General features: G+C 40.9%; 1 long non-coding RNA gene across 1 annotated transcript in view; it reads left to right on the plus strand.

Moving 5' to 3' along the window:
• The window catches only part of LOC138061596 (uncharacterized), a 51,762-nt gene that overhangs the window by 13,261 nt on the left and 11,335 nt on the right, over positions 1-27,166 (plus strand). Inside the window, exon 2 of the long non-coding RNA XR_011135460.1 lies at positions 12,619-12,699. This is a non-coding gene — a long non-coding RNA (uncharacterized lncRNA). The remainder of the gene's footprint in view (positions 1-12,618; positions 12,700-27,166) is intronic.

Below are 27,166 nucleotides of genomic sequence, written 5' to 3' on the forward strand. Positions count from 1 at the left end.
CTCAGTGTTTGTGCACAAGTCTCATTCCTATCTGACCTTCAGCTGAACATTAGCCTTGCTCAAACAGTTTGAAAAACTTGGGCCGTAATGAAGCCTTGGGTCCCCAAAAAGCACACAACAGAGATAGTAAGGTGGCCAGAGAAGTGTAAGGAACATGCCTTTGGCTTCAAGGATTTGCCTGAGTAAAGTTAAAATATATTTAAAGGTTCTGCTGCATCAAGGCTCGGGTGACTAAGCATTGGAACAGGTTGCCCAGAGAGGCTGTGGAGTCTCCTTCTCTGGAGATATTCCAAACCCACCTGGACGCAATCCTGTGCAATGTGCTCTAGATGACCCTGCTTGAGCAGGGGGATTGGACTAGATGGTCTACGGAGGTCCCTGCCAACCTTGGCCATTCTATGATTCTGTGATTTTGTGAAAGCTTGAGCGAGAAGATGCGATTTGTTGTGAGGCCTGAAAAGAGCATCAAAACCTGGACCATCTCAGGCAGTGGTCAGCTGATGCTGAGCCAGTTGATGATCTCAGGTTTAAATATGAGCAGTATTGTGTAAAATCCAGTGAATGTGAACGCTGATGAGTCAAATCAGATTTGACAGGCAAAAGTGAGAAATGCTCCCTTGCGCTTTTGCAACTGCCAGTCTCTTATTTATACAGCGATTGTAAACTCTTTGGAGCAGTTACGGTGCATTTGATTCTGTATTTGTACAGGGCTTAGCACAACAGTGGCCATGGCTAGGACAGCCAGGCCTTCCTGCAATTCAGGTAATGAATATTAGTGTTTTCTGCGTGCATGTGACTGATTAGGCTTCCTCAGATAAAGCAGGATTCTTGAAATGAAAACTTTCCATAGCAACATACTGGTTTGGGGAAAATGTTATTTGACAGAAGTTTCCTAGGATAGAATTCCTCTTCAAAACTGAAAAAACGGGGGAACCCAGTACCTGTATGCCTCTTACTTGGCATGCAAAAGCATGGCAGAGCAACAACATATGCCTGGCTAGTCCCATATTTCAAGTGGTTGCCTCAGCTCCCAGGCTACTGGCTATTCTTCACTCACTGGTTTGCACTCTGCCCTCTCCCTTCACATCTCTTCAGGAGTCTGAACTTCATTTTGTTGCAGACAAGGTGCTCTGTCAAAATCTCAGAAAGTTTCATGGCAGATGAAAAATATTTCCCAGACAAATTTGATAACAGAAGATAATCAAAGCCATGTTGTGCTTCGGTGCACTTTGCAGGCATTGTCTGCTATTCATGTAGCAGATGATGTAGGACTGGGGCTTTGCTTCTCAGTCAAGGTGAAGGGAACCATTTATCTGCGTCATTTTTGTAGATTCCTGCTGCAGCGGCTGAAAAGGTTGAAAGTGGAGATTCCTTCTTTCTTGTCAGATCCCAAATCAGCAGGGAAAATGCCAAGGGTGGGAGTCCAGCATTTCACAGCAGAGCCTGGCTGAGACAAAAAAGAAACATCCTCACCTTGGCCATGTCCATCTTCCTGCTTAGAGCTCGGCTTTTTTTTTTTTTTTTTTTTTTTTAGCTCCAGTGTGAACTCTCCTGTGGGGGAATGGGCCACAAGGTTATTTTGAACAGTAGCTGTTGCTGTGCTGCCTAAAATGAGCTGTACAAGAATAGCCTGCTCCCCAAAATATAAGTGATCTTTGAGTTCCAAGTCTTAGAAAAGCTCTTTTGCCTGTGGAACACATGCCAGATGGAAAGTGCCCCTCTGATTTCCTCCAAACATGCATGCAGCTGTTACTGCTTCCCCTTTTTTTCTTAATGAAATTTTTAGACCTCACCTGTTGACACATGCATTATAGTTTTTTTTTTCCCTCCCTTGTTCTCCTAAAGGAAAATGACTCGAGATGTTTTGGAGAAATGACACAGGGTAGAAGCTGTGAAAATACCTTTGACATAGTTTTAAGGGTGGGAAATTTTGGATACCGGCAAGCCTTTGTGCCCACAATACAGTGCCTGGCTGCAAAAAGTCTTTGTTTATAGCTCATTTTATTCTGTGAGACAGAAGCTGGAAACTGCCCAGGTCTTAGGGGGAATACCAAGCATTTAGCTTTGACAGAAATAGAGCTGCAGCTTTGGACACATTGAAACAAATGGAAGACAAAGTGATGACCCAGGTCCAAGTTACTAACGGTAAATACATATTGACAAAATTGAGGATGAAGTAGAAGGTACTTATGCACTGAAGGCACCGTCTACACATTTTTCATCAAGGAAAGTTTACCCTGCAATCTGTGCCTTTGTCAGAGTAGTCGATTTTTCATTAAAAAAAAGAAAACTAGGTCAACGGAAAAGGGGAAAAGCCCTACTTCTGTCTCGCAGCACCTACTGTAAGTGAGTGCAACACAACCGGATGCACTGAAACAGCAGGACGAATCTGGCAGAAAGTCTCTGCACTGTTGCAGTGCTGCAGCCAGGCCTTACAGCACCGAGAAATCTAGCTTGTAGCGCTGTCACACGTTATCTACATGTTCAGCTTTACAGGAGTCTCTGGTATTCAATTCACCTTGAACTACCCCTTCCACTGTGACACAGCCCTGTCTGCTCACAGTCCTACCAAACGCTTCTGCGCCTTGCAATGCTGTTAAGAGTGACCCAGGAAAGAGGAAAAACGGCCCCTAAAATAGGGGCTGAGGGGAGACAGCAGATTTTCATTAAGCATTTTAAGAAGATAAGACCTATGTGAGGGTGATGATAAAAAAAAAAAAAGGAAGCTAGGAAGCAGGTGGAAAAATATTCTCAAAGGAAAAGATAATTGTAACTGAGCTAATGTTACTCATCTCTTAACTGGCTGCTACCTCTAACTGAATGCAAAAACTGAGCATTTAGCGAACAATATTACTCAGTTTAGCTGACGTCTGACACTCATCTATTTTCTTTACTGGGTTATACAGACCCACTAGTAAAATTGAGATGTGTGATACGAAGTGCGTTGAGCATGTGACACGCTCCTCTGTTGCGCCTAGATGATTAAGATATTATTTTATTAGAATAGCAGCACAGCTTGCGATCATAGCGCAGGACAGTCATGACTCACAAAATGGATGTCAATAAAAATCTGATTCCTGCAACCGTCAGAGAAACCCTTATTTCCCTGCGGAAGGCCGTAAGCTAGGCCATGCCTAGCACAGTGGGAATATTCTGAAGGGGGCTCTAAACATACGTTATTTGTGGATATACAGCCTGGACTGTAAGAAATAGTGTCAGATAAAAGTGAGGAAACCTCAATTCTTTCTCAGCTGGATGAACTGACAATATCCTTGGTCGAGAAGCGTGTTGGTTTAGAGAAAAGCTCACAGCATTGTTAGGGCTATATTTAAGACTGTGTTTAAATGCTTGCGGATGCAGACAGATCCTTAGGTGCTCCTGAAAATCCCAACAGGTATCTTTAGAAGGCGTATACAAATACCTGAATGTTTTTGTTACCTGGCAGGTCTGGGAAAAAGGAAAGAATGAACAAGGAAAATCTCCTCATCTTGTGTCAACCAAACCTAATTTGGTTTCAGTTTCCAGCAAAATAGAAGGACCAAAGATTATTTGTTCTGGAGCAGAAACAGACCATTTGACCCAAAAAGAAAAAAAACCAAGTGCTGCTGTGTTTATGCTGTAATATTTCTTATGGAGTGATTCAATTTTAATAATATTGAAAGAAAACCTGAAACTTTTTCTGAAATGAAAAATTGTCTAGAGCAGAGAGAGAATTTGAAACATATTCTCTTTGTTTTTCCTAACAATTTTTTACCTCAATGTTTAACCTTTCTTTACAAAATTTGAGGTCTTTTTTTTACCAGTTTCTCTCATAAGCTACAGAGCACATCAGGAGATCTCAGGTTTAAATTCTCATTATTGTCTGTATATTTTTATGATATTGAATTGATAAAAATTGTCATCCAGAAACCACAGGATGGCAACCTCTGTCATCCACAAAGCTCTAGTGAAAAGAGACAGAAAACCTGAAGATGATTTACCAAAACTGAATCTGCAGCAGAATGACCAGAACTGACTCTATGCTGAGTTTAATTCAAAAATAACACAGATTCTCCATGCTGTTTTTCCTTAGTTCACATTTCTGTGTATTTCCTCTTTATGTGTCAAATATCTTTCAGAACTTGGCCTATGACATTTAAGATCTTCACACTTTCGGTTTCCAGCTAGATATCATTGGGGGCTATCGGGTGATTGTGAGGGTATTTATAGCTGTCCCCAAATGTTCACCTCCATCTATAAGTAGGCCTAGGGCTGAAGTACCCCAGAGGTCGCAACGTTATGGGACATGGAGCTATTTTCATACCCACAATCGGAGGGAATTTCACAGCCGAGGGAGCAGGAAGCTATTGTTGAAGCTTACCTTGAATAGACAAAGGGGAAATCACCAGCGATTCCAGCGCCAGCGCCTGCTCTTCCAGCACCAGCCACTACACCGGGCCGCAGGGCTTAGCACAAATACGTGGCCCGCTCCATTGTTCCTTCGTTTTTTATAGCCCTTGCTGTTTAGAAATGATTTGGAAAGCTTGCTAATGAGGAGTCAGGCTTTGTGTTCTTCTGCATGTGTTATTTCGGACTTGACTTGGTTGGAGTCAAGTCATGAAGATTAAAAAAAAAAAAATTCATTATTTTCTTGCTTTGGAGGAGGGGTTGTTGTTGTTGTTGTTTCAATTTTTAGTCAGCTTCCTGTATTTACTTTTTCATCCTCCTCTGGTGGTGTACGGACTTCACATGTTTACTGCTTTTAACAGCTGCAAACAGACAGGAAAGACCTTATCGATGCTTCCCGCGCGCGTGGGAACCGTGCCCTGCGGCCCCCGCCGCAGCAGAGCTGCCGAGGGGCAAAGTGCGCACAATGTGCAAAGCACGTTCGGAAACTTCCTGCTCCCCTTCCCCACAATTCCTGCTCTTAACTACAAAAAAGCAATCACAAGCAGTGGGTTCATCAGCTTTCTGAAACGGATTCAAAGTCCTTGCAGAAAGCCATCGGACACAGATACCTGAAACTAGAGATATTCTTACCTGAGTGGTACAGTCCCTGTTTGTTGTATATAACATCTGCTTGATAATGGCCTGATGCTTCTAAACGTAGAAGTATATTCTGCTAAACTGAATTTAAAAGCGCTCTCCCAAACACTGGCACATCCCAAATATCCTTTTGTTCTAGCCTAGCATATAGCAGAATCTAATGTAATGTGAACTCATTTAGTTGAAGGATCTTTTAGATGCACTTTTCATTTATTTTCATAAAAATGTTGTCAAAGTGTATGTCACGGGCAAACTGGCGAGGACACATGCGTGTGACCCTCGCTCTGACATGCACAAACAGCGAGAAAAATTTTCACTGCAGAGCAGCACTCCCCAGCACCGTTAGGAGACATGGGAGCAGACAGGTATTATGTGTACCCAGCCTGGCCCCGTCCAGTGTTCAGCCGCAGCACTTCTCCACCTGCAGTTTATTCCTTGATTAGGACTGAGAGGGGTGTGCTGATTCTACTACATTTTTAAAGCTGGGCCAAAATATATACATATATATATTTCCTGTGCTTCTCCAGCTGAGCAGAAATTTTGCCAGTCTAGGTTATTCAAAGAGCGATGTAAAGCAACTTTGAATACTATTATAAAAGCAGCAAAAAAGAGCAGTTTGCATTGTCTCTGCCTGGATGTCTCTTTTGCTGGGGAAGCAGCACCACCTACCACCTACTCCCACCCTCCAAATGACAGCCGGGGCAGGCGGGGGGGGTTATTAGCTTGCTTTGCAAAGCTGGTAGCTGATACTAGCACACTTGGCTCACATCCTTCTGGTAGCATTTTCTTTACAGTTAAAATCACTCTTTCTGAGACGCAAGCAAACTCTTTTAGCATTTTTTGAAAGAGGAAAGCAAACATATGGGATGAGATTAAAAAAAAAAACAAACCTAAAATCCTGTCTAGATTTGCATTTCTGCCATTTTAAGTGATGTCAGCGTAGCTAAAGGGATAACCTACTCCCCTTCATTTGCACCAGTATAAAAGTGCTTTTAACCAGTATAGCTTATTCCACTTTGTAGATCAAAATATGAGATATCATTATGACACTACACTTACACAAGGATTTTCATCAGCTTTTAGTGCCGGGGGGAAGAGCCCTACCCATACTCCATACAGCTATACTGGCAAAAGCACTGAAGCTTAGGAGGCCTGAGGCACTAGCATGTTGCGAAAATGCCTTTAGGAGCCTGTGACAGTCCCATCCAGAGGTTTTTTTTCCCCATTTGCCTGTGTTTACAAAAGAGTGTTCAACAACCAGCAAAAGGAGTGTTAAAGCGCGGCGTCTCTGGAAGACATGAGAGATGAGTGTCATCAAACAAAACCAGGAAAGAGGGAGAGGAAGGGCAGTGTTACGAAGGACAGGAAGGTGGATATTAAAAACAAGGAAAGAATAAGAAGGATAGACACATCAGACTGAAATAGCACACGTGAGAAAACTCTCCTAGCAGCTACAGTCTGTCTTAAAATGAAAGATGGGAGCAGGAGGAAGGGGGAGTGGAAAACTGTCAAGAGACCCTTAGTTTAATCCCAATCCTGAATCAGCTAGAAGGGAAGGAAATGGGAACCTTTTGCTACAAAAATCCGAAAGTTCAAGTTCTTTAGCAACAGAACTGACACAGAAGAGAGGCAGAGAGAAAGTTATTGTAAGACATCGTGGCTTGTCTCCTACGCCTGCAGGTATTCTGGGGTCTGAAGTTCCTGTGCCTAGGAGGCTTTTCTTCTTTTATTGCTGACAGCAAGGAATTTAGAAACTACAAAAAATGGCACATTAGTTTAGGTTTTGTTTTGGCTGCATTTTTTTAGTTGCTTCATTAAAAGCAGCATGAGGAGGGAAGGGATTCAGGTGACATAAAGAACAAGTCAAATACTTGGCATGTGGTTTCCTATCAGAATCACATAATTAAACTATCTCCTTATTACTAAAACATTGCAGAGCTGGACCCTCTGTGTTCTAGGAAATTTTGCTTTGCAAAGAATTAAATAAATTGCTGATTTTGCAGGATGAAGTTAAAATGCTCAGTGCAGCCCAAAGTAAGAGAGAGGTTCAGATTTTTCAGAGTAGAAGACAGAATGTTTAAATAGCTCTATGGAAATTCTCTGAAGAGAATAAATTTACCTATTGAAAGAGTTCTCTTTCCTTTTGAGATTTAGGTTTGGATGAATTTTAATGTTTATCAGAGCAGTGACATTCACATTTTTCCCCTTTTTAATAGCTTTGATTACTATTTTTTAATCGTTTGCTCATAAATCCACTGATCTGGGACCATTATATGTTGTACTTTGGCTCAAGACCATAGAAAACAATGGCTTAAATCCCATACATGCTTTGGCATCCACTCAATATCTAGTACATTTATTTATGCTAAATTTACTTCTGTTTTCAATATTTCCAGTGTGCCCTAACCCTTTTGACCTACAATCTGCTGTAAATCCCTTTTACTACTCACTGACGCGTGACTTTGTAAATTATGAACGGGGCACTAAGATGATCCTATGACTGAACCCAGTATTTAGACTATAATTGAAAGGTTATAATTCTGGGCATGTTTAAAGGCAGAGCTTGTAACAACAGTTAGCACATGATTCAATCTTTGACCTTAAAAGCAAAAGGAAACCAAGGTTCCTGTCTCACCACTACTATGTACACATCATTTTATTTAAAGTAGTGCGTTCAGCAGATAGATAAAGCAATTTGAATTATTCATTCCTCATAGCCTACCTCTTGGAAAACTCTGGCACTGGCAAACACTGCAATGCTCTGAATTTCAGAGGAATCCGAGGGTGTATAGATTCAGCTACTCCCTGAGGCCTTTCCCGAAGGAGAGAGAGGCTGCACTCGTTTTCATGCCATATTTTGCTTTCTTGAAACCTCGGATGTTTTGCTACAACTGGATCAAAATTGCAAATCTAAGAGACTGTATGCAGTGGTCAAGTGGTCCCTGTGATATGATGTGCCATTTCAAGCAAAGCAGTCTGAAGTTTTTTAGAGATTCGGAGCACAATTGGTGATACAGCTTTCCGTTGAAATCAGTGGGAAGATCCTCATTAGCTGTCTGGTATCAGCTGAGCGCCGATCCAGGCCTACTCTACAGCTAATTCTCCCATCCTCTTGGTAACTCTGATTTTCTAGAAGTCTTCCTCAGCCGAGGCACAGGCCACTAAGGCAGAGTAAAACCTACTTGTCCTCTGGCATGAGCTGAAGCCACAGCTCCTAGTGATGCTGCTGAGACCTGTTAGATAAGAGAGGGACAAAGCACGATTCAGCCCCGTCCGTTTGCTCCTCTGGAGCACGTGGCAGCACGTGGGGTAGGAGCAGTAAGTAGGTAGCCTGCCTTCAGCTGGCAGGCATCGAACCTGCGTCAGGTCAGTGGTAAACCTGAAGTGCCTGTTTCTCACTATTGACTCTAAAAGGAGACAAGCAGGAGTCTCAAATGGAGACATTTCCAGTGTAGAAGCATACAGTTAGGGGGATGAATGCCACCTTTGGTGCCTGAGGCACATCCAGTACTGAAGGCTGAGTACCGCTCTTCAGCTGTGCTCGGCACCCTTGCACAGGCTTTTTACTTTGCTGTGTGGGCATGGTCCCGGTGACACGTCAGCTGGTACTGGATGTGACTGGATGTGACAGCAAGCCAGTTGCTTGTTTTTTGCAGGTCTGTCTCCTGCTCAGTGGGATCCAAACTTGCAGTTTCCACCAGTGTGTGTTTTACCAGCTCATCTGGTACTTTACCTGATCATTCACAGCCAACTGAGAGGCTGATTACTTGCAGAAACTGGTTTGTAATCAGTGCAAGAATATGAATTCTCGTATGCGCATGTGAAAGCCCATTGCAGAACGAACTCATCTGTGAGCAAAAAGAGAGTATAATTCATGGAGTAAAAATTATTTGCATTGCTCTTCCTGTCAGCCACTTAGCAAGGCTACTGTATGCCACCTGCCCTGCTTAGTACCCAATAAAAATTTGACTTTTCATTCCCACAGTTTTGGAAGCACTTACATCCAGTTTTCAGGGAAAGTAGATTACAAAATTGTAGGTAAATAAAAAGGGAATCAAATCTCGTTGCAAAAAAAAAAAAAGCTTTAAAAACAAAACAAAAATACAAACCTCTAAAAATTCAAAGCTTTTCTCTTGGCAACCTTTGAAATAACAGACTACTGCTCATAACATTGCATAACATGAGAGCACATTACTCACTATGAAGTGATGTAATGTGACATCTGGTATTTGGAAACTTCAGCTATACACTAACTATATGTTGTCTTGACTTGTTACAGTACTTGCAAGATACTCCATGCATGGAGCACATATGCATGAACACAGCCAATGTACAGCTCTCGTGAGAACTCCATGCCTTCTGCTGGCACAAGCCTTTATGTCTTTTTCTTGCTCAGTTTCCAGTTATAGTCCTCTTGCACATGCATGTCCACCAAAAGTCACAGCAGTTAGAGTTATAAAGAGCATGTTAGAAGATCACTGCTCTTGCAAAGACAGAGTAAGGCCTTTGGATGGACATCCTCTACACAGGTTCCTGCCAGAACACTATCCTTTTCATGTAAGGAAATTGCAGTGTGTAGAAATAATCCAAATATTCTTCACTCACATTCTCAATTTTGTGGATAGATTAGCTAATTTAAGGACAAGTTTTGACAAAGGCTTTACATGATGTCCCTCACTGGGCACTATCCTGGTGTAAAACCTTCCCTGATGGCTCAGCCTAAAAGGCACGAGGATGATGCTTACACTACTACTTATAATTTAATTTCTTTTTAATTTAATTATAATTTAATAGCTACCTTCAAGTCCAGGTTCATCTACCCTCCCTTCTGCAAACCTGCAAGTTTAGCCTTCAGTCCACAGACTGTCCATGGGAAAGACTTGTGTACAGAAACCAGAGGCAGCTGAGTCGAAGGAAAGAAATAATGGAAATATAGGTGAAACTTTCCAATGTGTTCACACTAAGCTAAGTGTTCCCACTTAGGACAGCAATAGAACCTGAGTTTGCTTCATTTAGCAGCTCAGCTTTGCAGAAATAAGATACCTGCGTTCTTGCAGATCCCTTTCCCTTTCCCCCTGCCTCCATCTGAATCATGCCTCCTGCTCCTCCTTTGCTCTGATTGCTTTCCCCTATGAAATGTGATCTGGAGATCTCCCATCTTCTATTTTTATTCTAGGTTTGGATCATTCTGAGCTTCCAGAGGCTATACTTACACTTATAGCCTCTGCTGTAAGACAAGGTTTTAGGACAAGCAAGGCTGGAATCAGTGCAGGTTTAAAACATCCCTTTCCACACTCCAAAGTTTCACCTATTTATTAATGTTATTGTTTTAGAGGCATGTCTGAAGAGAATAGGGCCCAAATGCTGAATGAAAAAGTTGTCCTTGCCTCTTTCCATGCAGCCTTTTACCTTCTGCTATATGCAAAAAGCTAGAGGCCATTGCACCGATATCTTTCCATTGAATTTAATAACCTGTACATCAGCCCTTAACCTTCCCCAGTCTCTTGCAACATTCAAAGCTTTCTGGATTTGTGGGGTTTTATTTTTTCTAATATTTCTGTATTCATTTCCTCTTTTTTTTTTTTGATAATGCCTATCAATTCTAGAAATATAAGATCTAAACATAACAGATCACTTCAAGTTATGTGACCCTCTCCTTTCCTTCTCTGTAATGAGCTACCTGAAAATTAAAAGTATTGCATTTGTATCTGTGTTAAGTGACATGTCAATAAACCAGTTCCTTTATCTAGTCAGTAGATTAGGGAGCTGTTAAATATACTCTTCAATAGATGTTAATTAATATGGAAGATCTGTGTTTTCATTAGTTATAAATAGCTTAAGTGGGTGGAAGGCAACTGGTTCTTCCTTGCCACGTCATAACTCTTATGTGTAAACTGCAGCACAGTAAATACATAGACCATGATTCATAGGAAGAACCACAGTGAAGACTTGTAACAGGATAGTTAAAAAAGCAAACAGGTAAACTACTCAGAGCTGTGAAAGGCCTAACAGGTCATCTACTTTATTTCCCCCACTGACAATGCTGGACTGTTACCTGTGACGTTTTCAGTTGGAAATTCCTGTCTAATGAACTTCATTAAAAAGAAAAATTTCAGGCATCAATCTAAGTGTTTATTATTCAGCTTTATCTGAATACTGCTGCAGAAGTTAAAAAATCAAATTGAAAGCTCATAGCGCTGCAAAGAGCGGGGAGATCTAAGATGCACTGGTTTTCCATGTCTTTGCTCTCCCTTTTTTTTGCCAACTTGTTTATTTAAAATTGTTCATTTTGGTTATAAGCATTGTGTAAGCATGTATCTCTATAGAACCCAGCACCTTGGGACTTCAGGACCCTATTTTGGGTGGCTAAGACACTTATAAACAATGTTTTCCCAGGCATAGTTTGCATAAGTGCAAAGGACAGTTTCATTTTAGGGAAAAACTTTGCATTATACATTGAGTAAAATTCCTAAAATAACAATAACAGAAAAGTGTGGTACTTTCCTCTGTAAAGGTGCTACTCAGTAGACTCAACATCCTAAATGAGTCATTGTTTGAGATCAAGTCAGTTTTCTTTCCCTCTCCACTCCTTCCCCCATAAACTTCAGGCTTCAGTCAGTGGAGTAGATGGTAAAATCTGTTGTCTGCTAGAGAACGCTCACTCAGCAAGTGGCAGAGCTGTTATTAGGACTTTTCGTGCAATGCGATCCCAGGGCTCCCATAATGCCTGTTGTCAATCAGCGTTTCAGATCCCTGAAGAATAAAGAACTATTTCCTTCACATGGCCCATCAGCACCATTGCCTGCCAACACCAGAAATGGTGCGTTGTTGTGTTGCGCCTGTGACAAGTGGTAGCCTGGGCACGCTGAGTGTATTTTAATCTAGGAGCCTTTCTCATTTACACTTGCTCTTTTTTTTTTTTTTTTGGTCATTGCTTTGCTTTCTAGCTGAGCAGCACAACTCTTAGATGCTCTAATCCCATCAGGCTAGACATTGTACAAACACAACAAGAAAGGTTTCTTTTCAAAAATGATTTTATTATATAGGTTGTGAGTGTGTCTATTTCTGGTGGGCTTCTCCAGATGCTTTTGTACTAAAGTGATTCATGAGGGACAATTAAAAAAATTCTCTCCCACTACCTCATCCTAAAATTTCCACAGCAGCAAGTATATTAAGATTTCTATATCTTAATATACTTGCAGAGGAAATATAGGTATATGCACTGATCAAAGAAAATCTTTCTTGACCTGACTTTGCAGTTGACTATATTAAGAGACACATGTGCATTGGTAACCAGAATGTACTTCTAGAGCTCATGTAAACTATTTGCTTTTAACTGGTCCCCAGTGCTTCTATTGTCTTAAAGACAATTTTCCATTGTTGGGTTAACTGTAACTATAATGATAGTATCACAATTAAGTAATGGAATAAAAGTTTTGGAAAAAAAATAGCTCAGGTCCTAAATCTACACACCAACAGAACTTTTGTCACTGAGATACAGAAAAGTGCTAAGATACAGACTTAAAGCATATTGATTTCAGCTGAAATTAATTTCATACTTACAAGTTCTTTCTTCCTCTCCCTTCCATCTAGGTCAAAGCCTCTACAGAGTTCACTCTTGATCTCCAACTCTAAAGGAAAAGAGGATGAATCCAGCGCTCTCTCAGAAAAAAGGTACTGAATTTTCTTTGCTTAGTAGGTAGTAGTAAATACATATAAGATTCGTATTATTTTCTGTCCATCTATTATTGCCAACGATAGTATCATGGCAGGTGAAAATGAAGACATTGCTTTACCTGCAGGATAGAAATTAAAAGAAAAGGACAAAAAAGAATTACTACGAAAAATACCATTGCAACCTCTTGATGTGGCCGCTGTAATTAATGGAATGGATTTTGCTAGTGAGGATATTAATGAAGAAAAAATGACAATTTAAAATTCCACTCTGTTTTTCCAGTTTCAATATGAATGAACTGTCTAATACATTGCTCTTTAGGAACCTCCTATTCACCATATATGCACATACACACACATTTGTGTTTTTGTGTACATGAGTGCAGAGTTTTTACTGGAATCATATGCTACCTACTTCCAACTCCAAACAATGTTGAGAAGCATTTATTTGCAGGTGAGGCAGGATCAGAATGTCCGCTGCCTCCAGGCAACTCCCAAATAGCTGAAATGATGCCAGCAAACATGCTGGGATTGGAGTAGTGAGAAAAATGACTTAATGTGGTCAAAATTAGTTGGAGGGGGAAGGGATGGCAGGTGAGGGAGGAGGAAAATTTCATTAGAAGCCTTAGAAATTAAAATTCTTCTTAGAGTCACTGTTTGGGGGCAAAAGAGCATGAACTTTATCACTTTCCCTAAAGAAAAGCAAGACAAAAAGATTGTCTGGACACCCCTTTGAACTGGAAAATCAGCTCCTCAGAAACGTTAACTTGCTTTGTTGAGCTTAAAGAGCGTTAGATGCTGTGAGTCTCCTGAAGGTGAGGAAGAGTTGAGGTCATTGAAGGAGGGGGGCACAGCCATGTGGAGCACGGGGGTGGGAGTTACAAGAAAGGCGCTTGGAAACAAAGAGGGGAAGCAGGGATCCAGAGCTCTGACAGTCACTTGGAGTGAGGCTGGGAAGTCATACATAATCCTTTTGAAGACTAGCCTTCCAAATAAGTCATTGTTTGAGTCCTGGCATGATTTGCATCTGTATTTACTATAGAAGCGTTTTTCTAATCATTTAAGGTCACGGGCCTGTGATTTAATTATTATGAATTCCACTGCTAAAGAGAATTGAAGTAGCAAGGAGGATAAAATTGCACAGGTGAAAACATGCAGTCTTAAACCTCTCCATGTCTATGTGTATCTGAATTCTTGCAAAGGCTTTGACACAGTTTTTCCTCCTCAAAACACAACTTTATATTCAAACAATCACCAAAAGTGGGAACCAAACCAGCTCTTTGGGAAAACACTTTTAAGGAATGCTGCCAACTAGTATCTACTGGCCCTTGCTTAGTAGGTGATTTTCTGACATGCACTGAGAGGGTGTTTTAATTAGCATTTCAAAAAAAAAACAGAAGAAAGAATGATTTTTCATCTTTTAGGGTCAAAAGGTGTTCAGGTATATAAATGGATATAGTACAAGAGCCTAAAGAGACAGACAGGCATGTCAAAACACTTAGATACCACATCCCCTTAGAGTAGCTATTTTCTTTCTGTTATCATATTAAATGGAGGTATTATAGAAATTAATCTCCTGTTCAGACATGCTCAAAAGATAAGGCAGCAGTGGAGATAGGTACTTCTTGTTCAGAGTACCCTTGCTACCCTTGGTCAAAGTAATTGGGTGCTAGGAAAATAATGATTGTATAATTATTTAGCAATATTGTTACCCCATTGCAGTCAGCACTGGATGATATCCAGCAAGTGGATATCATAACTTTTTATAAATACAAGACATTCACAAATTTGAAAGGTTAATGAGATCGTTCTTTGCCAAGCACACACAATGCAGGGCAAGTCACCTGTTCTGTCTTGGAAACGATAAAGGGAGGAGGCTTGCAACTGGGAAAACCTTTTGGCTTCAGTTCCTGTGCTTCTCCGTAGCAGAGACCATCAGTTACGCTGAACTTTACTGAGAGCTCCCTAATGCACTTCATTTGAACTTTTAAACTGCTCAAGTCAGCTTTTGTTCAAGCTGGGACCCCCAGATCAAACTGGTTTTATATGAAAGAGGTTGGTTTACCACAGGGAATCTCTTCCGTTTTACTGAGACACAATTTGCTTCTGAGCCTGCACATAAAGAAATAACTAGTTTTACCATGCACAAAGAAAGCCTCACACCAAACTCTAAGAGCATGTGTGCTCCCATATGTGGGGAGCTTGGACACTGCCTGACTAAATGCCTCTTCAACAGAAAGAAAACAAAAATATGTTAAAAATAAAAATTCCGCTCATCCGCTTTCATCAATAAAAATGGCATAGTAAAGCGCTCTCATATATGAAAATTAAAATGAATTTATTGTATTCAAGCTTGTACTGGATGTAAGATGGTAATGAAATTTTATTTCTACTAAGCGTGCATTTTTCTTCTAAGCAGTTTTGGGAGATGCTCTAAGTTGAACTAGGAGCACTGTAAGCAAAAGCTGACAGAGTCCCAGGAGCGCCCAGCTCCCTAACCCTTGAAAAGAATCCATACACCTACGGGAAAGAATTTTTATCAAGCTGAATATGTGACAAGAGACTTTTGACAGTTCAAATGCTCTTGAAAGTGCTGAAAATAGATAATTTTCCAATTACATTTCCCCATCCAAGTTTAAACAGCTGAGGGTATAAAGGACTTGCAAATAAAATATTACGTTAGCAGGTATCTATGACTGATGGTGATTCAGAGGTAAGAAGGCAAGAATGGAAATAAGAATAGCTGGGTTCTAATCCTATGGGTGCCATGGTGTCTTGATCTAAGGAGCTACTTCCATTTCACTGTTCCTCAGAAGAATATTTTAAACCTGTCCTTCACATCCTAGCTGATCCTTTCCTACCTCCTTTTCAGCCCCTTACTCCCACTTGACTGCCTTTTCACTTGTGCCAGTTAAAACTGTTTACAATACCGTCCTCCAAAACCAATCTGAGAAACGATCCAGGTGAAGGAGCAGCCTCAGGCTCTGGGGGCAGATCCCACAGGCTGTATTCAGATCTGGCTGAATCAGAACAGCCGCATGGACGACTGATTCTGAATGGAGACAGCAAATACTAGGGCATGAAACATCTCAAAATGCCATTAGAATAGTAATATGGGATAGGGCCATATTCCATGCCCTGGTTAGCCAATCAATGTATATATTATTCTCCCCTCTGGAGTGTGTTTTGGGCTTCAAACTTAATATATTCATGTTTCCCAAGCAGTCAGAGCCCGGGGAAGGAAAGGTGCTGTAGAAGTACAAAATATCAGCATTACAGTAAATTGCAGAGGGGAAGCACACTGTAATTTCCATGTAAAAACAAATTGGAGCTGTATGCTGACTGCTTGGTGGGTGGCAAGAGGAGCATTGATGCTGTGATCTACAGCCTCCTGGAAAATAAAAATCGGCATGATTAAACTACACGTTTCTCCACAACACTGAACAATTAGGCAGGGTGGAGGCTGGTTTCAAGCAAGCATAAATCTTTCTTCCTTCTGCCTGAATCTCACGCTGATAGGAATAAGTTTTCTTATCAGCCTCTGATGGTAAGAAATAAGAACCTAGATAAAGTTGTTTATCCCAGTCAGGTATTGGCATGATGTGAGAAAACACACTGGGAGACCAGATGTTCTGAAGTTGGCCACCACAGGCATTTGCTCAAAAGCAGGAAAAATGATTTTCCCTCCTTTTCCCTGGCCTCGCTTTGCCTGTTGCTGTTTCATACAAACACCTTTACTATATCCTTCCAAAGACCATAACTGCTTCAGAGCAGGGAACAGTTTCTTCTCCTGTGTACGTTCCTCCCTGACTTCGAGGAGCCGAGCGCTTTCAGAACAGATTTTGAGCACTATCAACACACAAATGATAAATAATACTCAGGACTCAGGAAGGCATTCAACTGAATATAACGAATAGGATTTAAGCACACATTTAGTAGTCTGTTTGGCCACACCAGCAACCACCAGTCTCGTACAGAGCAGTGTTGACAGCTCAGCTATTAGTTAACTTGTATCTCATATATATCAGCAAAATTGCCTGGCACTTGTGATCCCCTGGAAAACAGTTAAGCAGGAATGGGCAGTTCAATTTCTTTAAGTCCCTCTAGGTGGTTTGAGTATGGTTGGCCGTGTGGGTCAGCAGGAACTTGCTTGCAGCTAGTCAGTCTGTCCCCGGATGCGACAAGTTCGTCTCTTTCCTCCACTGAGAGATCCACTGACAAAACAGAAGGACAAAATTTGTGGAAGACTTTCTCCTTTTGAGGTTTGTTTTGTTCTTTTTTTCAGTTACTAATATTGCAATGCAAACTAGACGCAGGAGAAAAACACAATATGAAAATGTTCTTTGATCTGGATCAAATGTTTACTCTGTTAAATAGCTAATTAAAAAAATGAGCAGAGCTGCATGGTCTCATTTGTCTGCAAATTGTTTGTAGTCAACAAACACGACAGGATACAATAAAATGTCTACACAATCTTTCCTTTTAACCTTTTGATAAGGAAGTTTTTCCACTCCAGCTCTACCTGAAGTAGTTAATAAACGTGCGATAGGTGCGTCTCAGCTGACAGGATACTTTTGGAGGGCAGCCTATTGTATGCGACATAAAAATATTAGAAAGCACTTCATTAACCAATCTGAAATGAAAGCATTCAATCTTAATCCTGTCATCAAGGTTGCCTAATTAAAGGAATGGGCAGATTTATGAAGCTGCTATTTTTAACAAAGCCCCAGCACATTCAGTGACTTGGACTCTGCGCAAGCCGGAAGTGATGTCAGTGGTTGCCTGAGCGAACATGAATTATGTTTACAATATCCCAGGAGAACTTTTGTATTTTTCAACTCCCACAGAAAACTATCATATTTAGCTTCAAATAAAAAAACTCAGGCATGGCGCCAAGTGATTTACACAAGCTGAAGCTGCAGCTTTATTTTTCTTTCATATTTCATTTTACAATACCTTTTCCTGATTCCTTTTATTGCAGTACAAGTCTGATCCCCTTTGTAGTCAGATTTAAGTCAATGGAAAAACTTCTTTTTCCAATCAGACTGGAATAAATTTTGGCGGTTCCAATAAAGTCATCAGATTTACAGCCCATTTGTGGTGGTGTAAGTGGTGACAGCGTTTGGACAAATGGCATTAGGGACTTGTGTATGTGCATACCGTGACACCTATAAACACATTAAAGATCAATTCTGATTGCAATGGAGAATCTGTGGGGCAGGGCCCTGGAGAGAGCGGTCCCCCTGGCCCCCTCAGTGCAGCCACATCCTTGCGTGGCTCCTCTGCTGGCTTCTCATTCTCTGCCTTCCCAAACAGCCGTGTCTCTCTTCCTTCTTAAGCTTTTCATGGTCCACGGTGGCACCGCCACAAGTCTCTCCAGTGAGGTAGTTTAGTATTCTCCTTCCCCAGCAAAATGACCTAATTGCCTAGGGGCTACCACCACCTTATGTAGCACTGAATTGTAATGAGGCATGGGAGCATTTGCCCCATCTGGGGCTTCCTCCATATAAATTCCTCTATGTAATTATTACCTCCTGCCAGCTCTCTGATGCTGGCCTGCATCTCCCACCTATTAGAGCCACAGTGCCTTTTTGAGAACCTTCCTCATAAACAACTCCTTCGTACCCTGAGGGGTCTTCAAGAGCACCCGTGAAACAACTTCAGCACCTTCCTTCCACTCTCTGTTTAAAATTGTCTTCTTTACTGATGCTGCAGGGGAAGAAGTGGAAGGAGGAATGGTCTGAGCTTCAAAATGCAGCCATTCAATGCACTCTAATGCAAAGATATCCCCTCGTCACAAAAACAAAAACAAAAACTAAACCAAAAACGAAGGAAAAAAATTGCTAATGCTATTTACGGAGAAGAAATATCAAGCTTGAAGTACCTTCAGTATTTTGTTCTTAACACTTGTTGATGAAAATCTTTTAGCATTATCGCTATATTTAGAATTGCAATAAATGTTCTGCATCTCCACACTGCCTTCACTGCTCATTTAAAAGCCTAACAAACAGCTTAATTTATGGCAGGTTTTCTTTTTAATGCTACTGTTTTCATTCTCATGAATTATAGAACTAACGCTATGTACAATGTGGTATCAAAGAAAAACTAATACCTTCTCTCTATGGAGAGAAGAAACCAGGTGGAAAACTGCACTGCATCAAAGGACAAATATATCAACTTAAAAAAAGAGCCTTTCTGGGTCTTCGCTTGGGACAAGTCCTCAAATCCCCTCTCATATTCTGCTTCACTCATACTGGGGGAAAGGAACCACTGACTGTACTAGAAATTTGATTTCTTAGCTACAGTGGACCAAAGAGCGGAATAAATGAGTACTATCACAGTACAAAGTGGGCCAAATCCCTATTTGCTTGTGTAGCAGGGACGACCCCTCACTTTCCTGTAATCTATCATGACCTCTCCCAAACTAAATATTCTGTTGCAAATCCTGACTTGGACGCTATCCCAATCCATAATTTAACATTTTTCCTAGCTATAGACAGGCATTTCACTGCTGTATCTGGACTCCTTCTTCCAGGGGACCCAATTAACAAGAAATAACATTCCTTTTCTTGAATTCCTTCCCTCCTACAATAGCTTATGTTTGTAGAAGTGGGCAGATTCTTACCTATTCTAAGCCAATGCAACATGAGTCTCACATCCAAAACATAGAGGAAGAATGAACTGTTTAACTCATTTTTGTCCTTAAGTTTGAAGAGCAAAGATATTGTCAAATATCTAAATGTCTTTACTAGTCCTATGTCTCTGCACTTTCAGGAGACATTTCACTCTCTTCAGAATTGAATTTGTGAATGACTTTTTTGTTTTGTTTTGCTATATTTATTCGTACCTTCTAATTTTCTCCTCTTACACAGGGCATCTTGCCAAATGGTACTTTTTCTATTCCATATCTCCTACATCTATCTCCTCCTTTTCATGTTAGCTGATAGATTCTTAAGCCCGTATTCTGGCGATTTGTTTTGCACACTCTTCGTTCCAGCAGGAAGGAATACAAAGGCCAGGTAGTCAAACACATCTTTGCAAATACTTTAGGCTTCTTCTCCTCTTGTTAAAGCATCCTAAAATAAGCATATTCTACACCTACAGTCAGAAAAAGACCTTTACAAGGATATGCTTTCATTAAAAAAGCGTAAAACACAGTAGAGATAAGAGTGCAAATGAGGAAAGTTGTATATACAATTAAACTGCAGAGGTATGAAGGTACGCAAGCATGACCAGATATTATTTTCTCTTTTCTAATTGTTCTCTCACATATAAACCATCTTCTTCATCAAAGCCTGAGGGACTTATTGGAATATAGTTTAGCTCTGTGCCTGCTTTTGATATGAATAATGTTGCCATGCTGAACTTCTGCCTAAATCCACTCAACATGGGGTGGAAAATTTTACATTTTTTCTTGCTTTTTACTCATATCTGTTTTTTCCACTATTCAGAGCAGTAGAAATATCACTATTGAATGATAAAAAACATAAAGAAGAGACAAAAATGGAGGGAGGGCAAGCAGCTTTGAAAGAACAGAATATTAAAAAATTGCCAGCTGATTTTGGGGGAAAAAATTGAAACTGCTAGAATCCAAGAGGCCATTTGTAGTTGGTTGTAGACCTCTGGAAAGGGGCTACCCGTAGCATGTGTGCACACATGTGCATGCTGATGTGCATACACTTGCGCGCGCGCACACACACACACACACACAACCTTAGTGTGAGAGTCAGTGTCAGGGAGAGTTGATCAAAGAAGCTGCCTGGAGTAGATACTCAGGTTCCTACAAATCTAGGGAGCAAGGGAACACTGTGGTGCTGCAGTAACGGTAGCAGTCCCAGACTTTTCTCCAGCCAAACCTTGAATCCTGGGTGCCTTTTTTACGCCGCCCCGACTGGTGCTGCCTCTGGTAACCTCATCTCCTTCTCTTTTAAAAAACTTTTTCAAGAGCCACTGCTAGCACCGGTCACTGAAATGACCTTGCAAACTCCCTTTCGTTGCTATCTGGAGTTAGTCACAAGCACTAAGTCTGGTTAAAAATTGTTCTGACGGAAAGCATTTTGGGTTGGAAAGTGCTGATTTGAACAAATTGAGAATCCACTGGAATCTATCATTTCCATGGTTATTTTCAATGGAAACCACCAGGCTGCTGGCCCGGCTGGATTCTGATTCCTGCTGCTGCAGACTCCCCTTGCTCTGCCTTGTAGGGCTGCTTCTTCCCCCGTTAGGCAGCTGCTGTCGGCATCAGCCCATTTCTTAGCTTACACCATCGAGGTGTAACAGAGGGAAGGACCTGAAACTCCTTTGATTCTCCGGGTGATTATTTCTCTGGTCTTCTGTCTCTTGCCTCTAAGGTGTCTGGCAGCCCTTTGAAGTAGCTGCTTAGGGTATTATTCAACAAGGAATCAACAGAGCCAATCTGGTTCGTTTTTTCCCAAACCGGAATGTTTTCTTTCAATTTAAGACCATTTCATTTCTTCCAGAAAAAAAAAGAGGACAAACAAAAAAAGAAACCTTACCCAGAGTTTTCTGTGAGACTCCTTCATCCTACGTTCCTGAATATTAGTTTACACTGGCCCATACTGTGCCTGTGGAGATAGCAAATTAATGAAGAACTGTGCAACTTTGATACTGAATGTCCCTTTTTTTGTAACTGTTCTATAGTGCTGCATAGCATCCAAGCCACACCACCACATCTCTGAGCAAGATTCCCTAAATTACTTTATGCGGATCAATATGGTTAGTTATTGCATTCTCGGTAGCAAATATTGTGAGATTGTTCCTGTTTCAGTGGTAAATTGCATTTGTCAAGTATGTTTTATCTTCTGCAGAGCAGTAGGTGATTTATCTTTAAGAGGAATGCGTTGCAACTTGCGTAGACATTGCAGTGTTATTGTAGATGCCAGGTAAACTACCTGCCAGGAATGACTGAGAACACTGACTCTGCTGTGGTTCGTTTCTCTCCGGCGCGCGGTGATGAGACTGATAAGCTGCCATTAATTTTGTGAGACACTGGATGGTTGCAAATATTGGCTGATTCATGTTCCTTAAATCAGAGCTTTTCAGAGGTGAAAATGTTCATAGGGTTTCACTAATTCCTTAAAAGGGAAGAAGAAAGTCTACAGACTGTTTCTCTGAAAGAGGCAGAAGTGTTTGGTTTATCAAAGATTCGCCAGACTCTCACAGAAGACAGAAGCTGTGCTCAAAGTCAGTCCCTCTGGCTCAGCAGAGCCAGCTGTTGACACGACAGCCATTTCCCCAGCTGGCTAGGAAGAGCCACCTCCAGAGAGCTCAACGCTCACCCCCACTGCCACCTCACGGGGAACCAGCCCGCCCAGGCCCAGCTGCACCCATGGCACCTTCTCAGTTTGGACTTGGCCAAATCCACCCTCTGGCTCTGTCCGAGGAGCTGGTTGTCATTAGTTTGGCAGCATGTGCCTCCATGAGACAATGAATGGCTGGAGAACAAATAAGCTGACAATGTCAGAGATATTATTCGATGGGAAAACTGTCAGGCATGGTTCCATTGGAAGTCAGCCTTCGATTCACCAAAAGTTTCACATCGCCAAGATACTTCAGATGAAACAATTTTGGGTTCTGTGGAAAAAGAACAACTTCCAAAAATATTCAAACCAGCTCTAACCACTACATCTTCAACAGTGATGAGCTGCTACCTCTTAATCAACCCTAAGAATAGCTAGATTAGATATTTTGCTCCATTTTGAACAAATTATGGTATCCTGAAACAAATACTTGTGGGTAGCTAAATTAGTCTTTACAAATGTATAAACTAATTTGGGTTAATTGTCAGTTAATCAGCTCAGAAAATGAGGCCTAGGCATTTCCCAAGAAATACATGCAACAAAACCAGAAAGACGAGACACATGATATTTTTAAGGTAAAAGAATAACAAAAACTAAGTAGGCTGGTAAAAAATTTTTAGACTACTTTTGCACATCATTGAAAGAACGGTAGGAGGAAAGGGATACAATATTCCCCATTTTTTCCTTCAAAACAAAATGTTAAAGATTACTTACTGACCTTAGAGTTGAAACTCTCAGTAATATGCCAGTTGTAGCATGAGTAATCACTGATGTATCTGTGACTGACTCATTTGGGGGAGTTGAGTAAAAGATAGCGTGAAGGAGATTTTCAGAGATATAACAAAGAAAATTATGTCCAACTTCAAGTGCGATAGGCTTGCATGGTTTTGGAGACGACTACCTTGAACCCTGTCCTCTGTTAAGGAGGCAATGTTATTCTCATATTATGTTACTCTCTTGGTCCAGCGTCAGCTACCTCTTTTTATTTTCAATACTATGGGCATGTTCATTCTGACAGTAACACCAAAGTGCCTGTAAGCAAATTATATTCCTCCGCTTTTGAAACATCTCTAGAACATTGAAATGAATAATTTAGTCCTGCACCTGACACTCTAGAGAAGGGAAGTACCTCATCTGGGAGACCATGGGCTTCACTCAAGTAAGCAGCATTAAAATCCAACTGTTGCAGGAAATGGTGCTGGTAATTCAGTAGGTGGCACTACTCCCTTTGAGACAGGACCAATACTGACGTGTGAAGTTACCGAGCTTTGTGCTGTAGGATCTGACATCCTTCAGCCATCACATAAAAAAGGCTATCCTTACTCATTACAGATTGCATGGTGTGTTTTGCAAGACTATAGTCAGAAACATCAGTGCACTAAGCAAACTTCATTACCTTCTGCCTTCCAAAAATTCTGTTTCCGTTTGAGAAGGTGATCTTCTTGTCAGATATGCCTGGCGAGTGGTATTCAATAGAATCCACCTTCCACACAAAAAGCTATCTTCATTTCAGTGGGAGGGTGTAGCTGCAATTGTATACTTTTTGGAAACTACTTGGATGCTTTTCAGGAGGGCAGTGTATCAGTGTCAATGAGTTTTCTCTGTTTCTCAAGCTGTTTTGTATATGTTACATGAACCCTGCATTTGTGTTGGATGGAAATTCATGGCTGGTGGTATGAGCAGAGACCTCATTAGCGGGAAGTGAGCATAAAGATCTCTGTGTGTTAGTTGCAGGGTGATTGTATGGCATTCTTATGAATCATTCAGGAAAGACAAAAATCAGACCAAGAGTGTGTTTAGAGAAATCTCTCCAGGAGATAGAAGTGGCATTGTCATTGTATGAGGCTCTGGTGAGATTAGGAAGGCTGATATACTGCCCATTACCCATATTCAGAAAGTATAAATTCAAACTGTAACAGAGGAGTGCTGCTATTAAGAGTAGGGTTCTTCTTCTGAGATAAAATTAAAGACAGACCTCTACCTATTTAGCCTTGAAGAGGATAGCTGTAAAGGAATGATTGCTGTTCATAAATACACGTGGCGGGAAGGGAACTTAATGGTTTAAGCTAAAGGAAGCTTTAGAAGAACAAATGGGACTAAAATAACCATGGGTACAATAAGGTTGTATATCAGAAGACTTCCAGCAACCAGAGCAGGAAGAGTCTGGAACCACCTTCCATGGGCAGCACTGGGAACGCAGAGACTAACTGGTTTTAAGATGGAATTTAATCAGCTTATGAAATGGTTTATATGATGTGGCTGTTGAATAGGAAACCTCTGTCAACCCATTTTTGTGGTCACACTCAAACACGTAACCAAGATCAGCTTCCTAAGTACATTTCCACGCTGCCCGTGCCCTCTTGCTACATCTCCATCTGCTTATTACTTGAACCTGTGACTTTGTCTGGCGCGTGTGGTATGCTTTGTACTGTACGGTACCTCTAATCCTATTTCTTTTTGAATCACGCTTGATGCTGTTTTGTGTAATGCATTACTGATGTGGAAAAGAATGAATGCACATCTTACACAAAAGCAAAAGAAGTCTCCTGTTTCAGGAATGCACTGGCAAAAATCCACCAGACAAAGACTGAACTTACAACCGCAAGAACGGACATAAATGGTGAATGGTTGTCCTCCTGGAAGAGCCCAGGAATGCCATTGGGGCCTCCATTTATAGTGCTCACCGCAGATGATAACCATTGCACGGCTCTAGGTTACATGTGTGAATCCACATGAAGTGTGAGTCTTTGCTCTACACTGATAATTTGTAGGAAGCATATGTTTTTACTACCCAGCCTTCTTCCCCACACCCACAAAAGCTTTTGAAACCCCATACCTTTTGCTAATAAATAGTAGTGCCTTAGGTGAAATGGCTGGTGATAACTGAGATACTGCTGGGCAGGTGTTTACTGCTTTAAATATTAATGGAAGAGAGAGTGAGGAGTGAATAGACCTGGCACCTTCTCTATACTTGGCTTTTCAAGGTGATTCTCACTTTTGAGTATGTCTCGAGCGTATCACACAGGGATAACATCCCCAGATAAATTCTGTTTTTCAGAATAGTGAAATTCCCTATGTATTAACAAGTCTATCCTAAAAAAGAAAAATCCAAACACAACACTAAGGTTGCCTATTGTCAAGTTTATGTTTTAAATCATGAAGACAGAGTTCAATCTGAGAGGAGAAGCAACAACAAGTCAGAAAATAAAACTAAGTGGCTATATCCTCTGTATTGCACAGCTTGAAGAGTCCAACTTTCAACAGTTTTTCCTTCTGTTTTTCCAGAAGCCACTGGAGATTTTTTTAATTTGTTTTCTTAAAATATTTGTAATAATTTGTCCCTCTTCAGATGCAGGAAGGCTGATGTTTCAACTCGTGCTAAAACCCAGCCAGCAGAGAACTGGTGAGAGCATTTGTCCCCTATATTCCGGTCTACTGTTAGGCTCTCTTTTTTTGGATCCACAGAGACTAAACTCAATGTTGCTTTGTGTTTTTGCTGTGGGAACACATAGGCCATGAATCAATGGAACTACAGTCTAACTTTCTGATCTCCTGGGGAGCCTGAAATGCCTTTGTCTCCATGATTAAACCCCTTTTCTTTGTCAGCAAAGCAATCTAATTACTGAACTGTATCATGTTCAAAGTACTGTATAGGAAGCAAAAAGGAAGTGTAGTAAGGGTGAGAATATAACCCTACCTGCAAAGAGATTGCATCTTGGACTCCACTTAAATTGAATCATCCAACAAAGAGTGTCTTTACAAGGAAAGAAGAACCAAAAATTAAATGGTTAATGCAAAAGCAGTCTTGAGTTTGTCTGCGTTGCATAGCTTTTATAGCTGAAATTGAATGACATTGTCCATATGGCAAATTATTGCTGCTTCTTGGGTGATTAAACTGTAGTCAGCTCAAAGAAACCTTGCAGTACACCTCACTGAACAATTTCCAGTGCTATCACAGTTGGAGGGGGAGGGAAAGCAGGTGGCAAAACGGTTAACAGGAAGGTGGAAAAAGAATTCCTGGTTTTATCCATCGTAAGGAAGTGTCTTTTCAAGTGTCACCTAAGTTCTCTCTGCCTTCGTTTTCTCAGCTTTAAAGCAGGGCTTATAGCACTGACTTCCCACTGTATATGTGGTAAGCACTAATTAATTTCTATAGATAAAGTACTTTGCAACATTGTGATGATAGGCACTAAAGGAGTGCCCAGTGGTGTTATTACTGTTATGACTCCCCTGATGTGCTGGGAACTGAATAATGACAATTTCATTTCAGATGTTTGTCTCTGGCAAGTGAATCTTGAGTGACTTTCTTGAGATCAATCAGAAAAGAAAACTAACCCATCAGTCATATGAGGTGACCCATCTCAGCCTCTTTCTTCATTGTAAACAAACTGAGATTTAACTTTAGTTCTTTCAAAAGCACAAAGTGGCAAAGCAAACCCCTGCTAAAAGTGATATGCCCCTTGGCATTTTCAGAGATGTGACATACCGTATTTGGAACATGGTGCTTATTCCTACAAGATCCTTTCTTTTCCCAGTCACTTTGGCCTAATGGAGCCCAAGAGCTAGAGATGAAAAGGAATATTAACTGAGAAATAGAGTCATTCTTATTGGAGGCTAGGAGTCATTCTTATTGGAGGCTAGGGGTTTGATGAGTATTTCAAAATGATTTTTACTGATGTAAGTTACTATTTCAAATAAATTTGTATACATGTAAATCATCATAGATCAAAGAAGTCAAACAGCATTCTGGACATGGCCAGGCAGACATCCCCAGCTTTTCATTCAAGTTTCTCTCTAGCAGCAATAAGCTTTGGGGGCACCTGCAGAGCGTGGGCCATTGGACAGTGTGTTCCCTAGCCTGAGAGGCCTCATTAGTTTTCACGTCTGAAAGACTAGGCTCTTCTGTTGCCTACGTCAATGGAGCACATCAATAATACCAAGCTTTCATACAACTTTTTTCATTTTTAAATCTCTTTGATCTGTCATTGCCCTTGTAACATTGCTTTGAGGTAGATTATTAGCTTGGTGCCGGCCATGCATTTGGCATTGAACAGTATATAAAACTCCAAGTCTGCAGGATGCTGAGTGCCCTGGGAGATTTCTGCTTTCTTTCTATTCCTTCAGCTAAAATGTTGGAAAAAAACATT

This window comes from Struthio camelus, chromosome 19, assembly GCF_040807025.1.
Source record: "Struthio camelus isolate bStrCam1 chromosome 19, bStrCam1.hap1, whole genome shotgun sequence".
Lineage (NCBI taxonomy): Eukaryota > Metazoa > Chordata > Aves > Struthioniformes > Struthionidae > Struthio > Struthio camelus.